The sequence below is a fragment of the Ursus arctos genome, unplaced genomic scaffold (assembly GCF_023065955.2).
Source record: "Ursus arctos isolate Adak ecotype North America unplaced genomic scaffold, UrsArc2.0 scaffold_9, whole genome shotgun sequence".
Lineage (NCBI taxonomy): Eukaryota > Metazoa > Chordata > Mammalia > Carnivora > Ursidae > Ursus > Ursus arctos.
Genome location: NW_026623111.1, coordinates 6,769,971 through 6,780,985, shown reverse-complemented (window position 1 = coordinate 6,780,985; position 11,015 = coordinate 6,769,971). Strand labels below are relative to the sequence as shown.

At 48.8% G+C, this 11,015-nt stretch overlaps 1 protein-coding gene across 11 annotated transcripts in view; it reads left to right on the top strand.

The window, feature by feature from the left end:
- Positions 1 to 5,149: 5,149 nt before the first annotated feature.
- SLC2A9 (solute carrier family 2 member 9) overlaps positions 5,150 to 11,015 on the top strand; it is a 255,791-nt gene continuing 249,925 nt past the window's right edge. For 2 of the 11 annotated variants that reach the window (XM_048212108.2, XM_048212104.2), the window contains exon 1: positions 5,155 to 5,402. The gene's annotated coding sequence lies outside the window, so the exon portion shown is untranslated. Of the gene's footprint in view, positions 5,403 to 5,432; positions 5,811 to 8,357; positions 10,394 to 11,015 lie in introns of those variants that run through there. The other 9 variants (XR_007187922.2, XM_048212107.2, XM_057309911.1 and 6 more) reach the window with 8 other exon arrangements.

The window sequence follows — 11,015 nt, the reverse complement described above, 5'->3', positions numbered from 1 at the left end:
AGCAAACCTGAAATTCAAAACAGTTAATCAACTCGGCAAAACTTCACAGCAAATAGGTAGAGTTGCTGGGATTTCAGCCCGATGTGTCCAACTCCACTAGAAAGCACCGCTGCTTTGTTGGGAAGGGTCGACTGCAGGATTCTAGGGTTGCTTTTGTTTGTCTTAACTTAGACCCATAAGAATTTATCTTTGTCATTAAAGGCTATAAGTAAACATTCCCTTAGATATCTGCATCCTATCCAGCAAGTGGATGGATATGCCATAATGTATTTCGTGATTCCCCTAATATTTACTCTGTTTCCATTTTTGTCAGTGCAGCTGTCTTGATGGATGTATTTTAACATCAACCACTGTATTTACCATTCTTGCTTGGGACAGATGATCACAAATGGAATAAACTAGAACAAAGACTACACACATCTGTAAGATGTAGGAACAATTTTGCCAAACTGCTCTGCAGAAACATTCTTTTAGTGTGCGTTCCTCTTAACAGTGAGGGAACGCCTGTCTCCTTCCATCGCTTGCCAACTTCAGGTACCATAATGCCAACTTTGCCAATATGGCGCTGCAATTCCATTTACGCCAGCGAGGTCGATCATTTCTAAGATACTTATTATTTTGGCTTTTCCTTATATGACTCTCCTGGTCTTTGGAGTGTCAGTGTAAGCTTTTGGTATATCTCAAGAAGTTGATACTGTTTCATACTCATTGTAAGTGTTTCAGGGAATATTCTTTGTCTTCTAACTTTGTTTACGTTGCTTTCTGGTAAAATGAGTTAAATCTTTATGCAGTCAGATTTATCAATAAATTTCATCATGATTTTTTATTGCTTTTAAGCTAAAGCACTCCTGGGAAATCTGTGACCAAATCGGAGGAAGATGTTCTTTTGTATTGTGTTCTACCAATCGATCAGGAGTGTACGTGTGTGTGTGTGCGTGCGTGCACACACACACAAGCATGCTGGGAGGTTAGGATCCATTTCATATTTGTTAAATAAATAAGTGAATATAAATATTTAAAAAGTTGCTAATTTATTGAGAATTCCCTTTTTAAAAAACCAGTGTTCGTGATGTTACCTTTAATTTATATTAAATTATTCAGCATGGTAGGATCCATTCCTGGTATATTTATTCTGTTTCATTTCACAACACATTCTTGCAGCAGGATTACATGAGCTTTACAATATCTTCTTTTTTTTTTTTTTAAAGATTTTATTTATTTATTCGACAGAGAGAGAGACAGCCAGCGAGAGAGGGAACACAAGCAGGGGGAGTGGGAGAGGAAGAAGCAGACTCCCATCGGAGGAGCCTGATGTGGGGCTCGATCCCAGAACGCTGGCATCACGCCCCAAGCCGAAGGCAGACACTTAACGACTGAGCCACCCAGGCGCCCCCCTGAGCCACCCAGGCGCCCCTACGATATCTTCTAATATCTAATAAAAGGATCTATTTTATTATTTTTCTTTTTCAAGATATTTTGTCATTACTTTCTATCTTTCTATGTATTCTTCAGGATCAATTTCAAAGTTACTTTGTCAAGTTAAAAATTACCTCATTGGGGGCGCCTGGGTGGCACAGCGGTTAAGCGTCTGCCTTTGGCTCAGGGCGTGATCCCGGCGTTGTGGGATCGAGTCCCGCATCAGGCTCCTCCGCTGTGAGCCTGCTTCTTCCTCTCCCACTCCCACTGCTTGTGTTCCCTCTCTCGCTGGCTGTCTCTATCTCTGTCAAATAAATAAATAAATAAATAAATCTTAAAAAAAAAATTACCTCATTGACCATGTCTTTATTATTATTATGGAGTTAGGTGTGTGCTTGCCAAACACATCCTATTTAGCGGTACTTACACTGATGGTAAATCTACGAAGAAAAGCATAAGAATGATCAAAACGAAAATCAGGATAGTACTTGCTTCCGGGGAGGAGGAAGTGAAGTGGTAGGAAAGGCACACGGGGCCTGTGAACCGTTGGTAATATTCCACGGCTTCCCTTGGGCGGTGGCACATTTGTTATCTATTGGTAATAAGATTATTTCCCTAAATTTAGCAGCTTAAAAATATATATGTCTGTTACCTCATGATTTCTGTAGGCCTGGAGTCTGGGCACAGCCTAGCTGTGTTCTCTCCTGGGCTATAATCGAGGTGTCAGTTGGGGCTGTGGTCTCATCTGAGGCTCTGCCAAAGAAGGATCTGCTCCCTAGCTCACGCGATTGTTGACAACGCCCGGTTTCCTGCAGGATGCTGGGCTGAGGGCCTCAGTGTCTTGCGGGCTGTGGACTAAAGGCAGCCCCCAGTTCTCGGCCGTGTGGCCAGCTCAGAAAGGCAGCTCACAACACAGCAAGTCATAGATGTGACCATCTTCTGTGACATAATCACACACACGCAGTCGCACACACTCCCTCACGTTTGTTATATTCTCTAGGTCTAGAAGCAGGTCACGGGTTCTACCCACACTCGAGGGGAAGGATCACACAGCACGTGAAAGCCAGATCATGGGGCCTCCTTAAGAGTCTGTCCACCCTAGATGGTTACATGGGTATTCACTTGTTTGTTAAACTCGTGTGTGTGTGTGTGTGTGTGTGTGATATTTCTAAACCTATGATATGTTTCACAATTTAAGACTTTTAAAACTGTAAAGCAATTTTTTTACAGTAAATTAGTTTGGATCTGAGTGTGTCCAGGAAGAGCCAAGCAAAAAGAGTCTCAAGGCCACAGGTGACCAAATCCGAAACGAAGTCTAGAAGTGACTCAAGTGCTCGGGAGAGCTGACTCTTTTCTTCAGAGATACCGGGAGTTGCTGTGAACTCAGAAGGCACTCTATTGTACTTGGAAAATTTTGAATTTTTTCAAAATTATTTCGGTGCCTAATTTTTACTTGAAAAAAAAAGAAAATTGTTTTAACCTAAAACCGATTTGAAAAGAATCAACATCTGTACACTAGCTACCATGTGCACAGGCCATCTCTCCAAAGGTCGAATCTTCTGGAATATCCTTCAGTAAAGGTTGGTGGTTGTATTCATTAACCTACCTCGCCTCTCTTGCTAAATTTATTCCCAAGTATTTCATGGTTCTTGTTGCTGTCACGAAGGGATCTCTGTTTTTAAGTATGACTGCTGCTTCCTGTTGTTGTTCTCCAGGAACACGACTGAATTTTGGACATGCACCAAAATTTTTGTTAAATGACTTTGGTTTTTGTTTTTTTTAAACAAAAGTCTTTGTTAAATAACTAACGACTCTGCTCCCATACTAATTTTAATTTCTGTTTTCTTAGGTTCTCTAGGCATGTGATGGGGACTTCCAGGGACTCTGGCATGTGTTGCCTCCTCTTTTTCGGTGGCTGTAATCTTGATTTATGTCTCCTGGAAGGAAAGTTCTTAAAAAACATTAACCTTCAAAGTCAGATAAATCCAGACTGTTAGCAGCATACTTGGGCAAGCCACTTAAACTCTCTGTGCCTCAGTTTCCTCTTTGGTAGCCTGGGCCCATCACAGACTCTTCCTCATTGGGTAATTGTGAGGATAAGATAATGCCTACTTTTAGCACAGTGCCTGTCTCAAAGCTCAGCACATGTTAGATAAAGCGTAATTGTTACTATATTTTAAGATGAACTTAAAGAAAAATGACAGAGAAGAGGCTCCCAGGTTGTTAGTACCACGCTGAGTGATGAGAGCAGGCATAAATTGATGTATGATAAATGCTCTGTTTCCTTTCCAAGCATCTTCTTAATTGACCAGCAGCCTCAGGGAAGTGTAATGGCCGTTCCACATCACATAAGTCACTTGGAGGGAAGTGGGACTCAAGCCCAGCCCGCCTCTCTGCAGAGCCTGTGCTCATCTTTGTTGGTCCATCCTGGGGGGAGCATCAGACATTCATTCTGCCCAGGGGCTCTCATCCTTGGCCGAACACCTGGAACATCTGAGGATTGCTAGCAATGCAACCACGCCTGGCTCGTCAATGGTGACTCTGACATTGCTATCTTTCCAAGGCTCCCTAGGTGATTGTAACGCCCAGGGTTGAGAACCACTGATGGCCCCAGTGTGGTCTCTATAACATTGACATTTCAGACAGTGATCATGGAAGTCTGGAAGTCTGGCCCCACATTCCAGATGAGTTCAAGTGCACCTCCCTTCCTTTGCCGTAAATTAATTCATCCTTGTTGTCTGTGATGATTGATTTCATGCACCAACTTAGCTGGGCCACAATGCCCGGATATGTGGTCAAACACTATTCTGGGTGTTTCCATGAAGGTGTTTTCTGGATGAGATTAACATTTAAATTAGTAGACCCTGAGTAAAGCAGATTGCCCTCTGCAATGCAGGTGGCTCTCATCTAATCAGTTGGTGGCTTTAAGAGGAAAAAGGCTGACCTCACCTCCTCTGAGCAAGAAGGAACTCTGCAGCAGAAAGCCTTTGGACTTGGCCTGCAACTCTTCTCTGGGTCTGCAGCCTGCTGGTCTGCCCTCCAGATTTTGGACTTGTGGCTCCACAGATGACATGAGCCAATTCCTTAATATATATATATATTCCTTATATATACTTGATATATATACATACATATTCCTTATATATACATGATATATATACATATATATCATGTCACTCCACAGATGACATGAGCCAATTCCTTTATACACACACACACACACATACACAACACTCTATTGATTCCGTTTTTCTGGAGAACTCCAACGAATCACTACCATAATGGAAATTGACCTCTCGTTCAACACAATCACAACTAAAGCACCCTCCTTTCATTTTTCTTTGGAAAACCACCACTAGAGAATGGGTGATACAGAGGCATGGATTTTCAGTCTAGGGGAGAATAACACAGACCCCTCCGTCCAACTGAAACAGAGGCACAAAGGTAGAAATACCCCTGGGGTGACTTTGTCCCTCGGGAGACATTCGGCAATGCCTGGAGACCTCTTTGTTGTTGTCACGAGGGGTGGGGGACGGGGGACGGGGATGGGGGTGCGAGGGTGCTACTGGCATAACGTGGGCTGGGGGCCCGGGATGAACAAAACATCCTGGCGCGCACAGAATGATCATTAAATGCAATCGTGCCCAGGTTGCGAAACCCGGGTTAGGATGGGGAAGTAGTTAGTCGTTGAGGAAATTAACTTCTCACCCCGTGAAAGGAGGGGGTTGCTGTCAAATCAGGAAGGAGCTCTGAAGAGGCCACAGGAATCTGACAGGCGGACTGGACAAACAGGCGGGGCCGATATCACCGAAAGGCCAAGCGGCTTCAGGGAAATTCTTGCGAGACCAGCCCGAGCGTGGCGGGAGGACTGGGAGTCCAGCCAGTGGGACCTCGCAGGCATGATATGGCTCGAATTAGGCTCCTAAGCGGCCAAGAGCTCGGAAGCTCTCCCAGAGAAGCCAGGACTGAACACGAGACCAGAGGCGGTGAGTAGCTGTCTTGCGTTTTGTGGCTCTGCTGTGTGTCGTTGTGTTAAGTATCAGGGGCCCGGTGGGCAGAGCTAGGCAGCCAGAGTTCTGGGCTTCTCTCTCTCTGCACACGGCTTCACATCCTCACTTCAGTTCCCTCGTCTGTAAAAGGGGGATAGGAAACACCGAAGGTGGTCGCTGAAGCCGGAAGGACGATAGGGTGACGGGACTGAGAAAGTCAGCACCCCAGGGGATGTTTCCAGGATGGCGTTAAAAACACAGAAAAACAAGAAGGCAGGGCCGCATTGAGGTGAATGGCACCCAGCACGCCCGTGACCAAAGGCACAGAAGCAGGTCAGACACGCAGGTCAGAGGGCACGTGGATATCCGGGGAAGCCTTCCGATTTACCGCGAGCTCCATATGCGGTAAGTGCCACGTGCTGCCTGTCGTCCAGCTCGAGACTCCGCTGCAACAGAAGAGGAGCTGGAGGGAGAGGCAGGGTTGCCCTGCTCCATCAGACACGGGGCAGAGCTGGGGCGCCCCTAGGCACCGCATCCTAGGACACAGCCGGGGGAACGACAGGGACCGGTTGGTAGAGGAATGTAAGACCCTATTGACTCACGTATTCGTGTTGCATCCAGCAAATAGCAGGGCTGCGTCTCCCATCGCTGCTGCAACCAATTCCCACAAACTCAGTGGCTTAACCTGCACACACTTCTATTCTACATTTCCAGAAATGTCTGACATGGGTGCCTTCAGGCTAAAATTAAGGTGTTAGCAGGGCCACGGTCCATTCTGGGGCTCTCAGAGAGTGCATTCCCTTGCTGCTCATAGCTGCCTGAGGCTGCCCCTGTCCCTGGGCTCATGGCCCCTCCTCCATCTTCTAGGGGGTTCAGAGGGGGGCACACTCCTTCCCAGCTCACATCTCTCTGACTCTCTCTTCTGCTTCCCTCTTCCACTTTTAAGGACTTTTGTGATTGCCTCGGGCTCACCTGGATAATCCTAGATAATCTTCCTATATTAGGACCAGTATATTAGCAACTTTAATTCTGTCTGCGACCTTGATTCCCCCGTGCCATGTAGCCTAACACCGCCACAGATTCCGGGGATGCCTGAGTGGAATCACGGGTGGGGAGAGAATCGTCCTGCCCCCCACCAGTTCCCAGGCTGACCGAAGCATACCTGGGGCAAATCAGAGGCGGTCTCTTCTCTGGTGGGGGTTGTGCATCCTCAAGAGGAGACGGGTATAGAGAAGTAGTAACCCAGTCCGAGTACTAATAAATGGTAGAGAACACACAGTGTGGCCCAGGGATGGAGAGCTATGGTGCACCGTGTGACAGTTTCAGCCGCATGGTCACAGGGAGCCTCTGAAAAGGTAACCTCTGAGCAGAGAACTGACTGTGGAGGAGGAAAGCCCAGTCTGAGGCTGAGTTCCAGGCAGAGGAAAAAGCAAGTACAATGGCCCTGAGGCACGTTTAGGGGATTGGGGAGAGCCAGCTGTGTCGCTGGAGCAAGGTGACAAGGGGAAGAGAGGAGGGAGACGAGGCTGATGACAGAGGCAGGGGTCCGATCATCCGATCATTGTTGGCCAAATGGTTTGGGTTGAATTCTAAGGAAAATGGAAACGACTGGAGGGTTTTGGGAAGGGTAACAGCACGCTCTGACTGACGTTGAAAACGCTCAGGCTTGGGGCGCCTGGCTGGCTCAGCAGAGCATGTGAATCTCGATCTCAGTGTCGTGAGTTCAAGCCCCACATTGGGAGTAGAGCCTAGTTGAAAACAGGTGGTCTCAAAACCCTGTATCGAAAATCTCACTAGAGCATAAAGATATCAGTAGAGAGAACATACAGAGCTCGATAAATGTATTTTTAAAATAATGATAAATAGGAGGGCTTGGGTGACTGAGTCGGTTAAGCATCTGACTTTTGGTTTCAGCTCGGGTCACGACCTCAGGGTCCTGGGATCGAGCCCTGTGATTGGCTCCATGCTCCACGCGGGGGCTGCTTGAGTTTCTCTCTCCCTCTCCCTCTGCCCCTCTCCACCCCTGTGCATGAAAACTCTCTCTCAAATAAATAAATAAATCTTTAAAAAAAATAATAATAAATGCAACACTCAGTCTTATTACTGAGTGCCCACGGATTGCAGGGGAGACAGGGCGAGGCAGGGAGAGCAGGGCAGAGACACTGCAGGGGTGCAGGAGAAGGTGGGGATGGCTGACCCAGCATGGAGTGAGCAGAACGGGCAGGGGTGGGGTCAGTCCTACCACTGGAGCCCACAGGACAGGTTATGTCGGGCGAGAGGAGCAGTGAGGGAACGAGGAGCGTTAGATTCTTGGCTTGAGCCCCCGTGTGTGTTGACTGAGACCGAGCGAGCATGGGCCTGCACATGGAAAACTAGTGGCTTCTCTTTGGCCACCGGGCTCTTCAAGGGAAGGGGTAGTGAGCTCAGACAAGAGGTCCTTTGGGTCAGGGATACCGGAGCTCTCTCTTCAACGTGTGAGTGCCTGTCACTGGGAGCAGAGGTAGCCTCGATCCTCTGTGCCCTTAATGCCGAACACAAAGCCCAGGGAAGGCAGGTAGACAGGCAGATTTCAGCTCGCCTGGACATCTCAGGGTGGAAGTGGCAGGAGCCGCGGGGTCCAAGGAAGGAGCAGCAGCCTTGACTCTGCTGTCACTGTGGGACAAGTGATAGCAAGTCTTTGTGATTCCATTTCAATATTTGTTAAAGAGCAGAAGTAACACTACCATCGTGCTAACGATCACAGCAGACATTCATAGCATGCCCTTCCCGAGCCCCAGGCACTGTTCTCACACCTATCCCTGTAATAACACACTTGCCACTCACGGCAGCCTGATGACACATGTGCCACCGTCATTGCCACACGCGATAGGGAGGAGGCTCAGGGAGGGTGAGGGACCAAGGGCACGCGGCAAGCATGGGGAGCAGTCGTCATACCTTGTACCGTGTCTACAGGACGCACGGTGGAATGTGCGCCTCCTTCATCTCGACCATCAGACATGTCGACCGAAACGCGGTGTGTATGATTATGAACGTTTTGGGATGGCACAATGCTGTGTTTCAGCATCAAAATTCAACAGTCTCAAAGTCTGAAATCATGGATAGAAACCAGCATGTCGGTGTAAAACGTGGATCGATGGCAAGGCCGTTCCGCATTTCGATTTCACATTCCACGTCTGGAATGTTCCGTTCCATGCGGGGGTCCCTCTGTTGAGAGGCATCCTGACAAGCTGAAATCTCGGTGATCTGACGAATGAGGCCACATCAAAACAGGATGTCTGCTGCATGCAAGGACACCAGGGACAAATTCATGGATGACAGATGGCAACAAAGTATTTGTCAGATCTGAAATTGACGTGTGACTATAGTCGACCCTTGGACCACGTGGCGGTTGGGGCGCTGACTCCTCTGCCCAGTTGAGTATCCGTGTATAGCTTTTGACTCCCTGCAAAGTTAACTAACAGCCCACTGGGGACGGAAGCCTGAGGATAACATGAATAGTTGATTGACCCATATTTCGTATGTTAGAGGTATTACATCCTGGCTCCTGTGATGGAGTGAACTGGGGAAATGTTCCTAAGAAATTCAGAAGGAAGAGAAACTGTGTTTGCAGGATTGTAAGCATGGACTCGCACAGATCAAACCTGCGTCCTCGGAGGGTCAGCTGTATCCCTACGATGCACAAAGGACTTCTGGAAATTCCCAAGAAAGACAGCAATGACAATGGAGGAAGAGTGAAGGATAATAACAGGCAAATCACAGACACAGCAACAGAAAGCCTGACCGATCCTTTGAAGAATTTCCACTGAAGCTAATTCTCAGAGGCTTGAAGATGAAACCAGCGCCCCTGTTGGACTGGTCACACTGGGAGACTGGGTGATGCACTGCTGGGTGCAGGCCCGCGTGTGTGAGGACCAGAAGCTCTGCGGTTTGGGACCATGATGTCTCCGCAGGCGATGCTCAGTGTTGGTGGGGCTGTGGGCACGGACACGGAGCTCACTGGTGGGGATGTGGCTGGGGCAAACTCTCTCGAATTAGATCAACTCATTATTATCTAGAGCCCAATAATCCGGGCCAGACAAACCCACCGGGCCCACAAGGGGACAGCGAGGAGCACATTTGCTGCTGTGTGGCCTAGAGCTAAAGGCCGGCTGGGTCTCCATCCCGCGGTCCAGTGCAGCTGGACGTTCTCTCCCATTTTACAGATGAACAAACAGAAGCTCAGGGAAGTAGAGTAACTCGACCAAGGTCACACTGCTCATAAAGGGCAAGGCTGAGACTCTCATTCCAGTTCCTAAGTCAGTATATTTGCCCACCTGACCCCCGCTCTCATGACAGGAAAGAAGAGGTGGGATTAACGAGAAGCCCTCTTTCCCGGCACTCTCACAGCTCCTTCCATGTTGTATTCCTTCGCTTGTTCCAGAGAAAAGCAGGAGAGAAAAGATAGGATTACAGAAAAAAAGAGGTCTGGAAGGAGTGAGGGTGGAGGAGTCAATTTGACCTCCTAGAATTCTGTCTTCAGTTAAGATTCTTACCCGACCCCCGATGCTGTTTTGCATAATAAAAATTCCTAAAAGAAAACTGACAACGAACATATATTACACCAGTTGCCAGGCACCATTCTAAGGATTTTACGTCTGTGTCAGTAAATCCTCACCGCAACCCCGCAAAGCAGGAGCGATGTTTATCATCGCGCTTTACAGACGGGGAACAGAAACCAGAGAGGTTAGGTAACTTGCCCAAGGTCACACAGCTGCAGCATGAACCCAGGCTGTCTGAGTCTGGGCTCCGCACTTGCAGGAAGCGGAACTTAGCCTGGGAGGCCGTGCGGTGAGACAGGACCACTAGCCTGGATTGGCTCCCGCTCTGCTCCGGGCTAACTTCACTTTGGATGGATCACAGAATCACCCTTAGCCTTGGTTTTCTTGGCGTCAGGCACGGATAAAGAGGTGTTCCCTCCTACGGCTGCTATGAGATGTAACATCTGCAAGGTAATCTACAAATGATTGTCAGTCACGTGTCATTGTTGTGGGATTGCACACGTGTTCCCTAGAGGGATCAGTGCCAAGTGCCCCGGAAGGAGCGTGGGATGCTGTGTTCAGTGCGTGGGCCCTGCCCGTGCGGTGGCCAGAGCATCCCCGAGGAGCGGACGTGGCGGGGGGGTGGTGACTGCATTTAAGAGGGCAGTGAAGGAGGGGGGTGTTGGGACGCTGGGCCCTGGCAAAGAGACGAGGTGGGTTCAGCCTACGGACATGGGTCTGGGAAATCCAGCCAGGGTTGGCTCCGCATGCTTGAACGGGGGAGGGAAAGACATGGGGAGAGCCAGCCAACAGATCTGACTTAGAGTCTCTCCTCATTTTGGCCTGTGTGGGCTCTCAGACATGGGCTCTCGCTGGAGCCCTTGCAGGGCGCTCGGGGACGCAGGAAGATGAGCTCCTGGCATGCGGCAGTCGCTGGGAAAGCCCCGCCTTCCCTGTCCGTTGAGGGCCAGGAACACAGGGGCCGAGCTCAGCTGGCCTTGGCCCAAGTCTGCCCTCGTGACTCCAGACAACGGGCCTGATTCGCCTGCTTGGGTTTCCTGAGCTCCGCTTTACAAAAACAGGAAGGAAAACT